Source organism: Cupressus sempervirens, chromosome 11, assembly GCF_028749045.1.
Source record: "Cupressus sempervirens isolate cs-2001-9-10 chromosome 11, ASM2874904v1, whole genome shotgun sequence".
Lineage (NCBI taxonomy): Eukaryota > Viridiplantae > Streptophyta > Pinopsida > Cupressales > Cupressaceae > Cupressus > Cupressus sempervirens.
The window spans coordinates 731,610,506-731,616,505 of NC_143128.1; positions in this window are offsets into that span (position 1 = coordinate 731,610,506).

Here is a 6,000-nt window from a genome sequence, read left to right on the forward strand (position 1 = left end):
TGACACTTATGTCAAAGGGTTATACACTAATAACATGTTTGTCCAAAAACGGTTTGTGGATCTCTAGTATAATCTTTAGAGTTACATCCCAATTATCACAAGCTACCTCCAATGACTTGATTTGGATGGCTAGCTTGGTAGCAAGGTGTATTAAGTTTTCAAGTGTAGAAAGATGAGGATCTTTCTTCATGACAGTTTCAATGTAGGCTAGTTCCTTGTGCAGTATCTTCATATGTGGAGTCAATGTAGACTAGATGCATATCAGTTTATTCCTTATGTTGGCTCCATCTGCATGTAATGTTGCTAACTAACTTTGGGATTGTGGGAGGGTGCTAAAGTGTTTCTCACTTTGGGCTAGAGACTTTGGTAGAGTTATGTCAATGTTTGCATAATGCTCTCCAAGTTTAGGATATGAATCCTAACTTCCCTTGTGAAGAGTATAGTATTATTCAATTTGTTATACAAAGAGAAAATATTCTCTAGTACCTTCTTAGCAAAGTGGGAGTAAGAGAAGAAGTAAAGAGAAAGAGTTTGGGGTAGACATAGATAGAGATAAAAAAATAGAAATAGAGTATCATCTTAGCTTATGAAAATCTACTCAATAGGAGAAAGATTTTGGTTTCAATACAAAGTATAGAACAAAACAATCAACTCAGGGGGGGGTTATAAAATTTTGAGCTATGACTGATAAGTCATGTGTTGTAATCTTCCTTTCTCTTCCATGTCTTGTTCATCTCATCTCTAACATTTTCAACATATGCCTTTCTGTTGCCTTTGTTAAACTCACTACTTGGTGCCTTTGACCTTGTTGGACAATTTATGCTGATGTGATCAGTCTTCAAATAGCTAAAACATGTGGTTTGACTCAACCATCTATTGTAGCCACTTCCGAAATGTGTTCTTATGTAGTTTTCAGCAACATGTTTGTACTCTTGACAGTAGTGACAACTATATCTTGTATTATAATCCCAATTATAAGAGTTTCCATTGTGCTTTACCTTTGTTTGCTTGTTTGATGACCATTTAGGCTCTATGCCCATACTTTTGACAGTTATAGTAGCATCCTTCAAATCTTTGTGTGCTTATGATCTTGGTTTTGCATTCATGTGCCTGATATCCTTGTTTCTTGCATTTATGGCAATGACCCATGAACTTCTTCTTAGGATTCTGATTTGCAATCTTGCTCTTGCAAACATTAGCAATATGACCTATCTTACCACAATTATGACAAGTAGGTTTGGAGTTCTTATCTTTGTCACTTCTTTCTTTGCCACTTTTGGATGATTCTCCTTCTGTAGTACTAGTGTAACCCAACCTAGAAGTGTCACTATTGGATTTAGGGGATCTTATCAATTGTTCAAAGTATTTGATGGCTTCACTAGGTTTGTTGAAACTATCAATAAAATCCTTTTCTCTTTTTATATCATTTGTTAGTTGTTCATTCTATAACTTCAATATTTTGATCTTAATATCCTTTGCATTTAGTCCATGATTTGTAATCATCATTTGACCCAAAGTTTCCAATTGCATGTTAGCAATCCTAGTTACCTCTAATGTTTTCTCTTCTAGTCTGTTGGTCAAAATCCTTTTGTCATTTTCAATCATGACTTTGTCCTCTTTGGTGTTCTTTTCTAATTGATCACCTCACATAGCAATACTGATTGGACTTCGTGTTCTCTCTTTAAATTTCTAACTTATTCAATTGGGATTCCATGCTTTTCCACTAGATCTACAACTACTACATCAAATTTATTTGAGTTTCCATTTGCAAATAATTCAGTAGTGTCAATCTCTTGGTATTGCGTGTCATTCTCTTCAATAGCAATTTCCTTTCTTCTTTTCAATGATAACTTTAACTCATCTCTTGCTTCATTCAGCTAATGTAAGGCAAGTTGTATTTCAATCTTCTGGTTCTCAGTAGTCTTTCCCAACTTGTAGACTAAGCTATTAAAACTTTACTTTTAGAGAACTGCACTCTGATACCGATTGTTGGAAATACAATAGGGATGTAAACTCTGAGAAGGGGAGGGTGTGAATTAGCACTTAAAATTTTCAACCTCTAAAACTATTCACCACACATCCATCTCACAATCTATGCATATAAACTAAAATACCAAATTAAGCATATATATCCATAACATGAAAGTAAAATATTAAACACATGTATGACACAAGACATTTGGTTTCCCAAAAACCCTCCAAGGAGAAGGTAAACTTGTGGTGGGGATGATAGCCACAAATCTTCACTACTAAAGTAATAAAGTGTATCTAATGAAGGTTACAATGTTTGACCATGAAACATGATCTACCTTGTGAAAGGTTTTCCCTGTTAAAGAATTACAAGATTGTTAGATTTTACCTTGTTAAAGGATTTAAACACCCTACTAAAAGTATGCCTAGTAAAAGTACTTTAGCTTACAATGAAGTAAGCACCCTATTAAAGGATTTACAATAGCCTATTAAGAGATTTAACTGATTCACCTATTAAAATGTCTTAGCAATGATCCTTTGGTTAACACTTTGTTGCTTGATGTCAGATCACCTCTATACTGATGTGTACTTGATCCTTTCTGATCAGATGTATCTCTGTTGCCATCTGATTCCTTTCCTCTATTCTCCTTTAACTGATTCTACAATATAACTCAATTCATAGCACCTTAATCACCATGAATGCTTTGTTTACTCTCTTCAATTCTTCTTAGTATTAGTTATAAAGTTTAGGGTTTGTCTTCCTCAAGAAGACCTAGGTGACATAGGGTTAGGTATGAATCAATGGTAGTGATTCATCCATATTGCTGCTTAAACCTTATTTTTTTCTAATTAGATGCATGTAATGCATAGGGATTCACAATTAAGATTCATCATTATCATAAAAGATCATAAAAAAATCCTAAAGTTGGCTCAAAAATAGTTTACATAGTAGTGTGTGCCAATACAAAAAACTATGCCAAAACTATATTACTCAACATCTGAAGTCCCTAGTGCTTGGCACTAACTATAACTTTAATGTTGTCACTTGGCATCTAAATGACTCGACACTTGAGTGGCTCAACACTCACTGTTTACTTGACATATGTTATTTGTTCGATATGAACTAAGTAAATCACTTAAGTATATGGACACTCATTTGTCAAAACCAATCTGAGATCAACAATAAAATGACAAAAATTGATGAAGATTTGAAGCCCAATGCTAGTCATTTAACACTTGACCAAGTTCTAGATCAAACTATTTTGTAAAGGTTAGATTTTTGACAAATCTACAGGAATAATTGTTGAGGGAGGAAGCTAGAATAAGGGAAACCATATCAGATATATAGAGTATGATACTTCCTTATATGGATGTGATGCAAAAGAATTTGGCACATGCAAAGACATTAGTACATGACACAAATTTCTTAGTTGTAGATCTCATGATGGAGCTATCAGCTGAAATCTAGGTTGAACTGCACATTTTGAAGGTACTACAAGAAAATTTAAATAAACCAATGCCTTTAATTTTGAAAGTGCATAATTATTTCCTCACACATTTTGGTATTTACTTTATAAGTATATATTTTTGGAATTTGTAAAAAAACAAGGGGGAAAACATAGTATGTATATGAGGAAATACACAGAGGAATATATGTCTATGATATAGATTAGATGTCTAGTAAATTTTTATTTTTTTTTGGAAAATCCAAATAGACAACTTGAAACCTAGTTATCATTTTCATTTCAAACCAAGTTATAGAACCAAGCACATGCAAATGTGGAGTTTGACAAAAAAAATTGATTAAGAGATTTTTGTATTATTGAGAGAACTACTCAAGATCATTTTTTTTGTCACTAGTTCCAAACAGGGAGATTTTTGACCCTATAGTAAGACATATTATCAATTAATTGACAAACCACTTAAGACATCTAGGAAATTCAGTTAACACTACAACTGATCTTTCCATTAGGTAGAAGATTTTAGTGTAGCCCAAGCAAATGAAGGTACACTATACTAATAGAACTTATAGTATAAACTAAGGTATTTAGTATAATCTATGGGAAAAAAGCTTCATGTGTGTAATGGGACTCAAAATTGCATCCCCATTCTAAGTACCATTCTAAAATTTTGAGTCAAATTGAGCCCCTATAAGCACATTTAATGGATGTAAACCTAACTATCACTTTAAGGCCTATGAGGTGTTTTATGTTTATAACACCTTGCATTCAGTATATCCATGCATCCCATAATGATAAATTTTCATTTTGATTCATTCCTTGAAGTTCAGTTTTGAACATTGTTCAGATCTACATGTTTGCTTTAGTGTCAAACAATGATAGGAAGCCTAGTTTGAATTTGAATATCTTGCACCCAGTTATATTTCATGACTCGTTGCTTTCTATTTGTTTAATAAACATATCAAAGAATGCATGTTTCAGTTTTCAAGTCATTTTGATATGTTTTAACTAGGTTTTGAATCACTCAAAGTTGGTTGTTTACTATTGTCATGTTGATGTATATTTTTTAGAATTTTGGGAAGCCCTGTTTGACAAGTTATATCTTTGACCCAATTGACCAAAATGAAGAATTTCCTTTTTCATTGTATTCTAGGGGTTAGACAATTACTATGTTCCGTATTTGAGCCTATGAAAAATTAGTTCAACTAGTTTGCAAATGCAATTCCAAATGTAATCTATGAAGTTTTATTGGTGTCTAAAAGTGCAGATTGATTGGTAGCCCTATTCGAGATGTCATAACTCTGAATCCATGATAAATGAAACCAAATAGATTATACAACTATGCTATACTCTAAAAATACTTTAAGTGCACACCAGTTTTCAAGTCTTGATGACTCTTTCTACACACTTTCCTAAGTCCATTCTATTTGTGAAAATCACTCTTCTACCAGTGTTCCCTATTCTGCAATTTTGAGTACCCAAATTTGAACACTTTCCAAATGCACCCAATTATTCATCAAGATCCCTAATCATGGATTTATACCCTCCTCATGATAGTGAATTAATACCCCTATTTTCAAAGCCAAAACCAAACACATTTTATTGGTTTCCTGACATGTTTGTTTGCAGGCATTTTCAAATAAGCAACTTTGACGGTCAACATATTTTGAACTAGATGTTTTCATGTCATGAAATTTTATAGGGTACAAGAATTGGAACAAAGAATTAGTATGCTTCTTTTCAAGTTATAATTGTTCAATTTAGTCAGTTGTTAAAGCTAATTTCAGAGGCTCTTGGGAAAAAAATCACAGTTTACATAAAGTGGTAAAATGAGTTTTAAATAATACAAAAATGATTGATTTTTGAATCCAGTCAAGTCAAGGAGTCAAATCAATGGATTTCATGAGTTAGGTGCTTCGGTTTGAATTTTCTTTTTTAGCCAAATCCATTTTGGAACCTGACCAACTTCAACATATTGACAAGGATTAATAGGGATTCAAGATGCACAAGAGATGTCATAATGATTTTAATCATTGTGTTAGTAATGTGTAATATCTTTGTATAATTAGTTGGTTGTTTACATAATACACACACACACACACACACACACATATAACCATAAGGAAGATGTTTGCTTCATGTTTTAAAATATTCCCTTTCTAAGTAGCATGGAAAGTTAGTTGTGGTTTTTAGATTGTCAATTAAGTAAAACTTTGTTTTACCTACTATGCATGTATCATGGATCTTACAATCTTGTCACTTGATGAGTCTATGAATCATCTAGATCTTGAAGCATGTGAAAGGCCTGATTTGAACATATGATCATTAAAATTTACCATGATACTAAGAAAAACATTTGAATTAGGGATGTTGGGCGAATACTTGAAGTGTGGAAGAGTTTCTTATAAAAGGAGGGTCTATAAAATATAATTGCAAGGAAAGATTTAGAAGTGATTTATTTACACACAAATAGTTTCACCCTATTCCAAAGAAAATTCATTAGTTTTGAGTTACGGATGTTATGCCTAGGCTTTTGCATGAATAGCAAGGGGGACAATGTACATTTTTC